General features: G+C 48.9%; 1 long non-coding RNA gene and 1 other non-coding gene across 2 annotated transcripts; one reads left to right on the forward strand and one right to left on the reverse strand.

Moving 5' to 3' along the window:
* Positions 1 to 7,202: 7,202 nt before the first annotated feature.
* On the reverse strand, positions 7,203 to 8,499 carry LOC128122852 (uncharacterized). The gene is made up of 2 exons (XR_008222519.1): positions 8,299 to 8,499; positions 7,203 to 7,790 (listed from the first exon to the last, which is right to left on the reverse strand). It is a non-coding gene; the product is annotated as an uncharacterized LOC128122852 (long non-coding RNA).
* On the forward strand, positions 8,133 to 8,204 carry Trnaq-uug (transfer RNA glutamine (anticodon UUG)). The gene has a single exon. It is a non-coding gene; the product is annotated as a tRNA-Gln (tRNA).
* Positions 8,500 to 14,789: the final 6,290 nt, after the last annotated feature.

Consider the following 14,789-nt stretch of genomic DNA (forward strand, 5'->3'; position numbering starts at 1 on the left):
TGACCATGTTGTTGTCTGAGGGCTAGTCCGCCACCAGGACCATGCCAATCTAGGTGGCCTGCACTGGCACAAGGGTCCATGGTGTTGTTGGGGCACCGGGTGCTGCGTAGGGCCATGTCTGGGTCCGTGGCCCAGCAGCAGCCAGGGGCTGAGTTGATGTCTGTGGCCCCTGTTACCGTCACGGGTTGTGTGGATGCCCAGGGTCTGGATAGCTACCTGAGACCATGTTGGAGTCTCAGGGCCTGTGCTGCCACTGGGGCCATGGTGACATCTGGGCCCGAGCTGCAAGGACCGTGTCTGGGTCCATTTTCCTGCTGTAGCTCGGGCCTGTGATGATGTCCATGGCCCGTGTTGCCTCAGGGGGTCATAGGAACCATGCGTGTTGAAATCCTCACTGGCCCTGGGATAGGTAGCTTTGCCCCTCCCTGGCTGGACACTGCAGCAGGAGAACTGGCCTCACCCCACCCTTCACCATGTGCGTGGGAGAGCTGGCCCCGATGGCATAGGCCTAGGAGAGCTGGCTCTGCCCCTCGACTGAGGGGGCAGTCCCAGTGGCCCAGACCAACCAGCTCAGCGCTCATCCAGACCCACATCCTGGGCCTTGGGTTGGCCCACCCTAACATCTACCTGTCTATGACGCTGGAGTGAGTGCAGGGACTGGTCCTTCGCAATGATAACCACAGGATCTCCACGACTCGGGGCAACGGCAGGGTATGAGAGGAGTTTCGGTGAGGGTCCAGTGATGATGGCGTTCCAGAGGCAATGAACATTTGGTGAGTGGGGCTGACTGGACAAAAGGGTATACTGCGTGACACACCGAAGGACCCACTGGGGTGAATGAAGAAATGTTGGAAAGACGGAGGATCAGGGTGGGTTTCTTGTTTGTTTGTGTTCTTTTGTTTTTAATTGATTTTGGGTGGTTGGCTTTCTTGGGGGGAATGTTACAGGGTTGGGGAAGGATATGGAGGAGCTGGGAGGTGAGTGGGATTGGGGTGCATGACATGAAATTCCCAAAGAATCAATAATTATGTTGTGTATATAACATATATATATATAACATAATTATATAAAGAATACTGACCTGGCTGGGCAGCGGTGGTGCACGCCTTTAATCCCAGCACTCGGGAGGCAGAGCCAGGAGGATCTCTGTGAGTTCGAGGCCAGCCTGGTCTACAAAGTGAGTTCCAGGACAGGCACCAAAACTACACAGAGAAACCCTGTCTCGAAAAACCAAAAAAAAAAAAAAAAAAAAAAGAATATTGACCTGAAAATTCTTCAGCAAATCAACTGTAAATAAAGGTAGATAGCCATATGCTTGCTTCAGCTAATCATAAGCGGCTAACTAGCATGATGGTGGGAATCATTCCATATACAAATAAACTTTACACTGTCATTGTGCCCCAGCCTTCGGTTTCATAACGCTAAAATTGCAATCATTTCATTTTTCACCAAGTCGAATGACAACGTTATTCAAAGCCAGATGTTACGATGCACAGCTGTAATCCCAGAACTCAAGCAGGGGAGATAAGAGCGCTAAGGCCAGCCTGGGCTATGAGAAAGCCTGTGTTTAAGTGAATGGATAGGGGGCTGGAGAGATAGTTCAGTGCTTAAGAGTGATTACTGCTTTTGCAGAGGACCTAGGTTCGGTTCCCAGCACCCACAGGATGAGTCACGACTGTCAGGAACTCCCGTTCTAGGGGGTTGGAAACCTCTTCTGACCTCCAAGGCTCCTGCATACATGGGGTGCATACACACACTCAGGCACACATATGCACAAAAATAAATTTAAAATAAATAAATGACTGGAAGACTGAACGGTTAAATGTGAACCAGAATAACTCTGATCTTATTTTGTTAAGATGGCCTGGCCTAGAACTCACTTTGTAGATCAGGCTGGGCTCAAACTCATGGCAATCCTCCTGCCTCCACCCCTCAGTGCTGCAATATCAGGTGTGAGCTACCATTTCTGGCTTGTTTTAAGCTTTGAAACATTGACTTTAAAATATACTTGTTTATTATAATTTTTGTATAATTAATGTGTAATATAGAATATACTAGAATAAAAATAACTTCTAAGTCATTAAAAATAATGCTAATTTTAAAATTTACATTTACTCCAATTTACTCTTGAGGCAAATTTTGGACACTCTGAACACACTTCACTTTATATTTTACTTCCTGAGTGAATTATTACTCAGAGCTGGTCCATAGACACCAAAAGGGAGAATGAAGGGGGTGGGATACACCAGCTGGCTGGCTGTGGTGAGGGCCTTTAATCCCAGCCTTGAATTCACAGATCTGCCAATCAGGGGTATACAGTGAGTTTTTTTTTTTGTTTGTTTGTTTGCTTTGTTTTTTTTGTTTGTTTGTTTTTTGTTTTTCAAAACAAACCAACCCCAAGTCAGGGGCTGGGAAAATGGCTCTGAAGCCAATGTGCCTGCTACCCAAGCATGGGGATTTGAGCTCGGATCACCAGCACTCAAAGCAAGGTGTGGTAACCCCAGGCACGCTCACAGCAACTCTAACAGCCTCCATTTTGATGGGGTTATCATCCGCATGCTCAAGCACGGTCTCTTCTCTACTTCCAGATCTAGAACCATCTCTCCAGGAGAGAGAGACAGTGAAGATGGAGCTCTGGTAGAGTTTGCTATGACCCAGTGACCCCTTTTCCTCAGGAACACCCCATGTCCTAAAGGCGTGTGAAGCATTCCATTCAACTCAAAGGCTTCAGGAAGTCCCTGAAACCCAACAGACACACTAGGCCCCTCCCTCCCAAGTGTATGGATAGATGCTGTATGGACTGCCAAGAGGCATTCTCAGATGAGCTGCACTGCCTGAAAAAGACATTCTCCAACCATAGAGCTGCCTGCAAATTGTACAGGGGGCTCTGGGGTTACAGCTTTTGTGACACTGCTTTCATGATGCAGCTGTCTTTTGGGTCATTTCTGCTCCTATGGTAACCCCTCACCCATAAGTAGGTAAGTAACCCCAATAAATAACACCCTGTAAGTAACACCAATAAAGCTCACTGGCTCACTACCATGGACTTGGGGGGGTTGTGGTGATATTTTATCTGTGTACCCCAATAAAGTTTATCTGAGGATCAGAGGAAAAAGTCAGCCACTATAGTAAACAGAGGTCAGGCAATGGTAGCACACGCCTTTAATCCTATCACTTGGAAGGCAGAGATCCGTCTGGATTTCTGTGAGTTCAAGGCCATACTGGGAACAGAGCCAGGTGTTGGTGGTACATACCTATAATCCCAGCACTAACCATAAGGGTCTGGAGGTCTGTACAGACAGACAGGAAGTGGAAGTGATGTAGCTGGGCAGAGAGAGGAAATGAGATGGCAGAACAGAACGGCATATAGGCGTGGGTACACAGGAAGTAGGTCTCTTTGGCTGAGGCTCTCCAAGTGGTGAGAACATGCCTGGCTTCTTTTTGCTTTTCTGATCTCCCGGTTTTAACCCCACTATCTGGCTCTGGGTTTTTTATTAATAAGACCGTTTAGCACTTTGTCTTACAGGGGTTTCCTTATTTTGGCCTGTCATTGGTTCCCTAATTGGGGTGAGTAGACTTTGTCCCCATCTTCCCAAGGGCAGTTTCAATGACAGTGTGATAGTAAGGGTCTCTGAGCACAAAACGGGAACATTTCTTCCTTTGGATGCTCCTATGGCCCTAGCAAGTGGTTCAGTGACCCAAGTCTGGGAAGACACCAGCCACATCTGTAGACTGCCAAGGCCCAGAGCCTCTTCTGAGAAGTCCCAGCCACACCAAATGGAGTGAACGAGTGGGTGAGAAAAACCGAATCCCAGGCAAGGAGAAGGGAAGCAATCCTTTAACGCCACCCATCACCCAAGGAATGAAAGAAGGGGGGTGCCAGTGAGCATGTCAGTTGAGCTGAGATTAAGCCAAGACAGAATGTGGAGGGAACGCAGAGGGCGAACCAGAACAGGGAGAAGTAGGGATAGAAGGGGGCGTCACTGTCACCCGTGTAAAAGCAGAAGGAACTGTCGCCTACACCCTGCAGGGATATATTCCTGCCCTACAGTAGCTCTTGAGAAACCATGCCAGGCCAGTTGTGATAACAGTGCCTTTGATTGGTCTACACAGCGCTGGGTGGCGGGGGAGCGACATAGTGAAACCCTGGAGAGGGAGAGAGGAGAAAGATAATGCCAATGTGTCCTCTGTGAGTCAGGGAACCCTTTTTGGGGGGTGGGGGGAGCATGGCTTGGAACTCACAGAGATCATCCTGCCTGTGCCCCCAGAGTGCTGAGATTAAAGGCCTCCGCCAACATGTCCGACCTTCGGAAGAATGAAATAAGCGGCAAAACTGAGGTCTGGAAATGCCTGGTGTTCAGGCTCAGCCTTGAAGGAAGGGAACCCTTAACAAGCTCAAGGTAGAATTGGTTTAGTTCTCAAAACGGACAGTCTTTAGTGTTTCTTCTGATAATATGCAAGAGTTTCAAACTTGTTTCTTTTCCATTTATTTATTTATTTATTTATTTATTTATTTATTTATTTATTTATTTATTTATTTTTAGGGCAGGATTTCTCTGTGTAGCGCTGGCTGTCCTGAAACTCCCTCTGTAGACCAGGCCAACTCAGAGATCCACCTGCCTCTGCCTCCTGAGTGCTGGGATTAAAGGCGTGTGCCACCACCACCACCACCACCACCACCACCACCACCACCACCACCACCACCCAGCTAGAAAAGTTCTTGGGCATTCACTCCTCAGATCAGACTGTTGCCAACAGAGCATTCTGGACTCGGGCTGACCACATTCCTGGCGGCATGCATGGGTAAAGGAAGTCATACATTATACTGAGGAGGAACTATCAGAAGGACAGCGGATAACTCCCAGCACTAGGAGTGGTGGGCAAAACGAGCTCAGGAAAGTGGCCAGGAAGCCAGGGGAGGGCTGGAGAGACGGCTCAGTGGGTAAGAGCACTGGCTGCTCTTCCAGAGGATCCCAGTTCAATTCCCAGCACTTACATGACAGCTCACCACTGTCTGTAATTGCAACTCCAGAAATCCTGACACCCTCATACAGACACACATGCAAGCAAAAACACCAATGAACACAAAATAATTTTTAAAAAAAGCCAGGAGACTGAGCCAACCAGGAACCCAGCAAGTTGGGTTGGCACAGAACCCTGTGGTTGGCATGTCACTTGAGGAGTCCGTGGACCTGGAATGGCTGCCCTACTGCACTAAGGCCAATGGGTGTCTCGGACACTACCAGAATTGGATCCAGTTCTAAAATCTCTGGCTTCTGGGCATCAGTCTCTGGATCCTAAGTCCATCTGGCCAAGCTAAAGACAGACACCCTGAGCCTGGAGAGTTAAGTGCATCTGCCCTGGGGCAGCTAAAGACAGACGACAGACAGACAGACAGACAGACAGACACACACACACACTGAGCCTGGAGAGTAAGTGCATCTGTCCTGGAGTACAGCTCTGTTGTCACTCAGACTTGCAAACACTGGATTCCTTAAGAACGTTAGACAGGCCTGCGATGGCTATTCTTGGATGTCAGTGGTAATAAATCTGAGATTAACTAAAATCTAAAACTGCTGGGTGGTGGTGGCGCACGCCTTTAATCCCAGCACTCGGGAGGCAGAGGCAGGCGGATCTCTGTGAGTTCGAGGCCAGCCTGGGCTACCAAGTGAGTTCCAGGAAAGGTGCAAAGCTACACAGAGAAACCCTATCTCGAAAAACCAAAAAAAAAAAAAAAAAAAAAAAAAAAAACCTAAAACTGGAGGGCACACCTGTGAGGAATTTTTGCTAAATCTGAAGTGGAAAGATCTACTTCTAATCTAGATCTTGATGTAGGAAGACACACCTGCACACCTGGCCACATCACCTGCTGGAAGCTTCCACTCACCAAGGCTGACCTGGCTACAGCTGCTGCTGAGTGCCAGATCTGCCAACAACACAGACCAACAATGAGCCCCAGGTACGGCACCATTCCGGGTGACCAGCCGGCGACCTGGTGGCAGTTTTACTACATTGGCTCACTTCTTCCTTGGAAAGGACACTTTGTCCTTACAGGCGTAGATGTTTATTCAGGTTAGGGATTTGCCTTTGCTGCGGGTAACGCTTCTGCCAAAACCACCATCCATGAACTAACAGAATGCTTTATCCACTGTCATGGTATTCCACACAGTAATGCTTCTGACCAAGGAACTCATTTTACAGCCAGCCACTGTTGGATCAGCTGGACCGAAGCCTGTAAGTCATTCTATAAACCCCCTTTACATACATCTCTCTCTCTCTCTCTCTCTCTCTCTCTCTCTCTCTCTCTCTCTCACACACACACACACACACACACACACACACACACACACATTCATTATATAAGTTCTGTTACTCTAGAGAACCCTGACTAATACATCACACAGCAAATAGATTGCACTAGTGTGTGGCTCTTCCGTTTGCACACGCATGGCATCTTATTATGCATTTGTTTGGTTTGTCTTTTGTCTCAATACAAGTTTGCAGTGTGCGTGTGCGTGTGTGTGTGTGTCCACCAAGGCCAGCAGAGTAATGATCCACAGGAGGCAAGACTACCGTGGATTCAACACAACTCACTAGCCAGTGCTGGTTCAAACTTTGAGAATCTGACACCAAGGAGTTTATTTTAGGTATATTTAAGCACAGCACAATTTGGTGAAAACTTTCCTGGTGATAATTAACTCCATCTTATGTGCACAACAAAGCTTAAGACATGACTACATTGAAACTCTTTGTAAAGTACACGTTGTTTCTATAGTGATGCAGGCCCTTAATCCCAGCACTTGGGAGGCAGAAGCAAGCCTGTCTCTGAGTTCCAGGCCAGCCTGGTCTACAGAGGGAGTTACAGAACAGCCAGGACTGTTACACAGAGAACCCCTGTCTCGAAAAACCAAAACCAAACAAACAACTTGTTTTTATAGATGGACTGAGAGGAAAACACGCTACTGATAAGGGTCTGGGGGAGGATCTGGTGCGGTCTCTGCCACACAGATAGCACAAAGGTCACCAGGCTGTTAATCATGTCCACTCCCAGCTTTCTAGGCGGAAACAGGTTATATACATCTCTCTCACTGAAGGGACACAACCCAGTGTGTTTAACATCCCTGATTCCCCTAGTGCTTCTCTGTGAGCACAAAAACCTCTGTGCCCCGCACACAGCAATTTCTTAAACACTTGTACAGCACTTACGGAATAGCCATTGTTTATTTTGCCAATTCTCACTGTATTATAATAAACAATACAGAGTCGAGAACTTCCTTAAACAAGCCGGATGTCCAGTAGGATAATGCCCCCCCACATGGTGAAATTGCTGAGTCAAAATGACACGTAAACTGTTGCTAGACTGACCTGCAGAAACACTTTTAGAGTCCACGAAGCACGAGAGAGCCCAGGGAAGGGTCTTGGGGGTGTGTGTGTGTGTGTGTGTGTGTGTGTGTGTGTGTGTGTGTGTGTGTGTGTGTGTGTGTGTGTGTGTGTGTCTGTTGTTAATGATCTGACTGGATCTTTCTAAGGATCCAAATGCTAGAAGTTTCGGCAGTCGGGGCTTCAGAAGCGCGCGCGGGCGTGCAGAACTGGAAGCGCCGGCCCGCGGATCAACCGTGCAGCTAACTTGGCCTGCGTGGAGCGCTGGCTGCCGCAACCAGGTGGGGCGCGCTCTCCGGTATCCCGGGTTTGCATCCCAGGCGCGTCCGGGGTTTGAACGGCCGTAGCCACCACGTGCCAGTCCGCGTCCTTCCCCGCTGGGCCAAAGCGCCCTCGCCACGGTCCTCCTCCTAGAAACACAGTAAACAAGTAGACAGCGCAAGGCTGCGCGAGCCGAACCTCCTGCCCGGAGTCCGGGGCGCTTTCTCCAGACTCGCTCCGACCCGACAACTCGCCGCCCCCCTGGACTTGGGGGCTAGGGCCGGGACCCCTGGAGGAGCACCGGAAGCAGTGACGCCTCGGGGCCCGGGAACGTTTGGAACTCGTAGGGACGTGGGAATCTTGGTGGTTCCGTGTCTGCCCGCCATGGCGGCCCTCGGCCAGCGGCCCAAACCAAGCGTAGCGAAGTTTAGGAAAGGTTACCCAGCGTCATGCGGCTTGAGAAGGCTGCCGGGCGCCTAAAGCCGCCAGCAGGTCCCATGGTGTAATGGTTAGCACTCTGGACTTTGAATCCAGCGATCCGAGTTCAAATCTCGGTGGGACCTCACTGGACATTTTTTTTTTTTGGCCTTACAATCCTTGTTTTGGGGCCTGCAGGAAGTAGCAAGCAACTCGAGGCCGGACGTGGGATGCACTGACCTGCAGGACGGCTGTTCGGCTTCCCCCGGGTTCAACACGCTTACATCTCAGGAACAGCCTGGGCTAGGTGGCACTGCGCACGCGCGCCGAGTCAGGCGGAAAAAATAAATGTGTTGATGGAAGACTGAACATAACTTTACCCTGGAGGGGAAAACGAAAGAACTCGAAGGCTCCCGAGGCTCTCCTGGCGGGGTACGGCCTCCCTCAATGCGCCTGGAAGGTCCCGCCCCGTATTCTCTGATTGGCTGGTGGGCCGAACGCGCGGCGGGATTGCTTTGTGAGCAGCGAATGAAGTGGCCGGACAGGGCTAGGAGGCGGGCAAGTGACGCCAGGAGACCTCTGATTGGTCACAAGCGAGTGGTACCCGGAGGCTTGTGCGTTTCGGGGTCTGAGACCCGTGGTTTGGTCTTGGTTAAGCGTTGCACACCTAGCGAGGCTCGTTTTCCAATTAGACAACAGTCCCTTAGCGGACAGCTGCTCAGGACCGTTTCTCACCGTCCATGGGGTGCTTCTCCAAGCGGAGGACAGACATCGCTAAGGGTTCCCCCTGCCGCAGCGCGCGCGAGGCCGTGGGACCTGCGGGAAAAGGCGCACCTCTACGATAGGGTGGAAGATGGTGCAGGGAGTATTGTCTTCTTTGGATTCGTACCTGGATTTTGAGATTTGTTTCTCCCTGTAGGGTAAGTGACGAGGGAGCCTGCTGACGCATTATGGTCTCCCTACAGAGTGATTGGCACCGTGGCTGTAGGTTCCCACCCTTGGGAGAATGCCATGGAAACAAAAAGGAGCCTCGCTTGATTCTCCTATTAATCCTCAGAGCACGCCTCTTCCCGGCCGGACCCACGCACTCTTTAAAACGTCTGAATGGATCCGTTTGAATGAGCCATCCCAGCCTCAAAAATATCTAAGCATGAGAGGAGGGAGGACTTGCGCTCCCGGAGAATAAAGCTGCTTGTCAACAGTACACTAAAGAAATTAAGATAATATCCCGATGGATAAACATACCAATGGAATAGAATAGAGAACCAAGCTACAGCCCCACCTTTATGGACAGTAGTCAATTTATAACAAAGGTGTCCAGGAAAGAAAATGTAAATAATAATAATAAAAGTTGGCACAATAGAGTAGGGGAAAGGACCTACTTGACACCGGATCATTGTGTTTATATGGAAAAATATAAAATCGGATTCCTCTCTAATTTACACCAAGCACAGCAGTAAATCCCACGTGAATTGTTGACCTGAATGTGAAGAAAGCCGTGAAGCTTGGGGTGACAACCTAGGGGAATACCTGCATCTCAGTTTAAACAAAGCCTTAATTAAAGACCCAAGAGTGTCACGCTTCACTAGATGAGTGTGCCAGTCTATGCTCTTATTAGAAGATACCAATAAGGAAGAGAGCATGTCTGTTGCTCAGTGGTAACGTGTGCAAGGCCCTCAGTGTCCTGGCATAGTGAGAAGACAAAAGGTAAGCCACAGAATAGGGATTTGCATGTGTAATGCACAAGTGATAAAGAAATCTAAGTAAACAAATGTAACAAATTCTAAAAACCTGTAAGAAAACTGCTGTAGAAAAATAGCAAAGAAGCCATGGACTGGGGGGGATGGCTCAGCCAGAAAAGTTCTTGTACACAGTGATGAGGACCTGAGTTCAATCCCCAGAACTTGTTTATCGTTCTCCACGCTGGGGAAGCAGAGACGGGAGGGTCTCTGGGGGCTCCCTCTCCAGCCCATAAGAGAAACTGTCTTTTTAAAAGAAGAAAGTGAAAGATGCCTGAGGAACTGCACCTGAGACTGACCTCTCGCTTCCGCATTCACAGCCACGTGCACACACGTTTGTAAACAGAAAAATCAAGAGGAAAACCGCCTCAGACTTGAGTGGGCACCTCGCTTTGGAAACCCCAAACAGCCATTACATGCAGATGTGGCGGATCATTAAAGAGCTCGATTGGATGCCACACAGCCGCCTGATGGCCGCGCTGGTCAGTGTCGTGAGTTCCGGGACAGCCATTTAGATGGAGAAAGACCCTGTCTCAAATAAATAAATAAATAAATAAATTTTAAAAAGACTTTGTCTAAAACAAAAAGCTATCCAGCAATACGGTTTTGCTTTTACTAGACATGAGGATGCATTTACAAGCCCAGTTCCCGTCTAGGTGTCATAGGAAGATCTGGATAAACCCATCCTCCCTCCATTGGCTAGCTATATCTGGGTAATCAATTTGAATGTTCTAAGCCTCTTTTGGTAAAAGAATAACAGTGGTGCCTTTTGCCTGTCAGTGTTTTGAGAATTCGTAAAACAAACAGAAAAGGCCTAGGGAGGTGTGTTGTCACCTGCCTGTCTATAATCCGAGCCCTTGGAAGGTAGGAACAGCAGGATCAGACGTTCAGGGTCGTCCTCAGCTACACAGAAAGGTCAAGGACTGCCTGGACTCCGTGAGATTCTCTCAGAGAAAGAAAGAGGCCAGTGATATGGCTCATGAGTGAAGTCACCTGCCATACAGTCCTGGTGACCCGGGTTCCGGCTGGGAACTTGCATAAAGAGGAAGGCGAGAACTGACTCCCAGAGGTTGTCGTCTGACCGTCACACACACACACACCGTGACACACATTAACCTCCACCCAGCTCACCAGGAACACACATACACACACTATGAGAGAGCGAGAGGAGGGGGAGAAGCCCTCCGTCTCTGTGTGGACTTGTCTGCTGTGTTCAATAATGCTGACTTCTAAAAAGACGAGCAGGCTAGTGAAGTCCTAGAAGCCCAGATACTAGAAAGAAGAAATGCTAATGCAGTGAGGGAAAGCTTCGAGAACACTGACAGCTACTTAATGTATGCGCTTCTGCGTTTCTAGTCTGGATTGCAACAGAGGGAGAGAATGAGAACTGAGGGGTGGAAGTTGGGGGGCAATTAGGAAGAACATTCTAGCAATTGGTGCTGTCCATCAACGGAACAGTCTTGGGTGATGGAACCTCTGGTGCATAGCGATCGTCCGGGGAACTCAGAGACCTCTGTCTGCTGTGGTGTCAGAAGTTTCTGCACTCGGGGAGATGGCACTCCGTAGAGTCGGGCCTTCTGTTTCCATCCGCAGTGAATCCTCACTTCCAGCTCAGCTTTGCTGGCCAGGAGCTTTCAAGTGTGGCTTTCCAGGGCCCGCCTCCCGCTTTTCTGTTGGTTTGTTTATTTGTTGGTACTAAGATTGGCAGTCAGATAACATATTTTGCCTCAAAAACTAGTATACACACACACACACACACACACACACACACACACACACACACACACACCACTGAAATATAAGTTTAAGAAACATGATCTGAATTAGGTGGTGGTGACACACACCTTTAATCTCAGCACTTGGGAGGCAGAAGCAGGTGGATCTCTGTGAGTTCGAGGCCAGTCTGATCTACACAGGGAAACCCAGTCCCAGGATCCAATAATTCCAGTTCCAGGGAGCTGATGACCTCTGGCCCCTAAAGGGCACTTGCATACATATGGTGCACATAAACTTATACAGGTAACACACATAAATAAAATGAATAAATCTTAAAACACCTACAAAAATATCAGAATGTATTCTCACATGTTAAGGATAAGTATCTTTTATTTGGCTTGCTTGTTTTTTCCTGAGACAAGTAGCCCAGGCTGGCCTTAAATTCACTACAATATAGCCTGCCTCCATCCTCCAACAGAGGACTGGAATTGTAGGCATGCACCACAACTGGATCATCTCCTCTCTCTCTCTCTCTCTCTCTCTCTCTCTCTCTCTCTCTCTCTCTCTCTCTCTCTCTCTCTCTCTCCTTATTCATTTTATTTTATGTATGAATGTTTTGCCTGCATGTATGCATGCCTGTGCACCTAGGTGGTCAGAAGAGGGCATTGATGTGGGTTCTGGGAATCAACCCAGATCCTCTGCAAGAGGAACAGGTGCTCTGAACCACTGAGCAATCTCCCCCATCCCGATGTATGTTATTTTTAAAAAGTTGGTTTCAACTAGCGTTCCCCATCATCTTTCTGTTCTTTTTCTAGCTCCAGCTCTCTGGCCCCCTTCTTCCTCTCTCCTAGCCCCTGTGGCTTTGGAGAGAACCTCTCTTTTCTCATAAGAGTCTGAGAGGTCCCTTCTCATGGTTTTCTTCCCAAGAAGAGAGAGATTGACTCAATTTTCTGGAAGGTACTACAGAATACCTTCTGTGTAGCATGTTGTCCCAGTCCAAGTCACCAGCAGAGGGCAGCACCCTTGGCACCAGCAAAGTTAGTTTTGGGTCTACCTTCCCAAGGCTGTCCCTTCCTTGTCTTGGTTTCCGTTTGCAGGTAAGATAATGTATGTGCAACACTTACCACATTGTCTGGCACACAGTAAGCCTGTGAACTGCAGAACATAGACTCCTTTCACACACGTTGACCAGCACCCTCTAGGGTCAATGAGCTAAAGCAAGCCTTGACCCCTGCCCTCAAGGAGTCTGAAATCCTTAAACGGAAAACAAAACGAAACAAAACAAAAACCCAACAATTTAATTGGAGCTGGAGAAACATCAGTTAAGAGAGCTTGCTGCTCTTGCAGGGGACCCAGGTTCTATTCCCAGCATCCATATGGAAACTAATAAGCATATGTAACTTCAGTTCCGGAGGACCCAATACCCTCTTCTGGCCTCCACGGCGACAGACATAAACACAGTTCACATAAGCAAAACATTTACACATGCAAAATTAAAAGTAAAAAAAAAAACACATTGTACTATTTTTATGTGGGGGTGTGATGTGTGCATATGACTGTGGGCATGCATGTTCGAGGAAGGAGTGCTTGCCGAGGTCAAAGGACAACATTCAGGAGTCGTTTCTCTCCTCCCACTGTGAGTTTTGGGGCCTGAACTTGGGTCATCAGGCCTGTGCAGCAAGGTCTCTAACCTGCTGATGGAAATTTTAAAACTGAACCCCTAATCCTGACCCCTGGAAGCCTGAGGCAGGAGAACAGTGAGTTAGAGGCCAGTCTAGACTATATAACGGGTTGCAGGCCAACCTGGGGTTAAGTACTGAAAACCTGTCTCAAAGCCAAAACACGACAGGCATGGTGGTGACCGCCTTTAATCCCAGCACTCAGGAGGCAGAGGCAGGAGGATCTCTGAGTTCAAGACCAGCCTGGTCTACAGAGCAAGTTCCAGGACAGCTAGGGCTACACAGAGAAATCCTGTCTAGAAAAACAACAACAACAACAAAAATTGCCAAAGCAAACAAGAAGGACTTTAAGGGAAGGAATCCACAAAGAGAGATTGCCCTAAAGACAGGGAAGCCCCGGCAGGAAGGCGCTCCCCAGGAAGCTGGAGCCTTGGGTGGCTAGCCCGAGGCAAAGGGTCCTTAACTTACTGTGTTGAGAGGGAGGGAATAAAGAGCCTTTACAGATGAGAGCCTGAGAGCTTTACAGTTGTGGAGAATTAGTGTCCTGAGGAATTAGCATGCCCCAAGGCCTGGCACAAACCGACAATCTCAACACTTGAGGAGCTGAGGGAGAAGGTCCAGCAAGATCAGAAACTCAAGGCCATTCTCTGCCACTCAGTGAGTTTGAGGCCAGCCCCGGCTACATTGGATCCTGTCTCAAAAAGAAAACAAAAGTTTGAAACTTGAAAATGACTTAGCACACGCCTCCTCCCCAATTCTGGATCCTCTGAATCGCGATCACCTGGTCTCTGCTGAGCACTCTCGCTTTCTGACCAACAGCTCTCAGTCCCCTTCACTGGCCTTCCTCCTCGGGCCATTGCTGGGGTTCTTACAAACTCTGTTTCTGGCCTCCTTTCAAACATACACAGCCCTCTTGAGCATTCTCAGCCAGTCAGGGAAGGTCAGCTACCATATGAGTGGGGTGCAGAGGGTGAGGAGCGATGCCTAGGGGAGTCTCTGAGAAAGTGTGTGTGTGTGTGTGTGTGTGTGTGTGTGTGTGTGTGTGTGTGTGTGTGTGTGTGAGAGAGAGAGAGAGAGAGAGAGAGAGAGAGAGAGAGAGAGAGAGAGAGCTCGTGTATGTGGTGGTCTCTGTACCTGTGGCTTCACCATTCACTCATCACCCAAGGAGCACGATACAGTTGAAGGAAGCATCCTTGGTCTTTTCTCCTATTTCTTCCATTCCTTCCTACTCCATCTCCTGAGCCACGCATCTCCTAACCACATTCGGGAGACTGGCTGCCGTGTACAGACTGCTTCCCCTTTCTCACCCTGAGAACGGTGGCCTTGAAAGGCCTTTCTATCTTCCAGGATTCCTGAGGTCAGGTGGTCGAGGTCTCGGAGCACAACTAACAGCTGAAGGCAAACAGATCTAAAAAGATATTGAGGCTAGACCCTTTGGGGTGAGCCCAGAGACAGGTCTCTAGTGGTGGGTCCCTGGAGGGAACTGCGGACTGTCTCCACTGAAATAGGCAGTGACTTAGGAGTCCGTGTTGTACTCTCCAATATCTGTGGATCATAGAGAGACTTCTAGACAGCCGTGATGTCCTAGACCATGTTG

The sequence above is a fragment of the Peromyscus californicus genome, unplaced genomic scaffold (assembly GCF_007827085.1).
Source record: "Peromyscus californicus insignis strain IS unplaced genomic scaffold, ASM782708v3 Scaffold_3__1_contigs__length_106647218, whole genome shotgun sequence".
NCBI classification, from domain to species: Eukaryota; Metazoa; Chordata; class Mammalia; order Rodentia; family Cricetidae; genus Peromyscus; species Peromyscus californicus.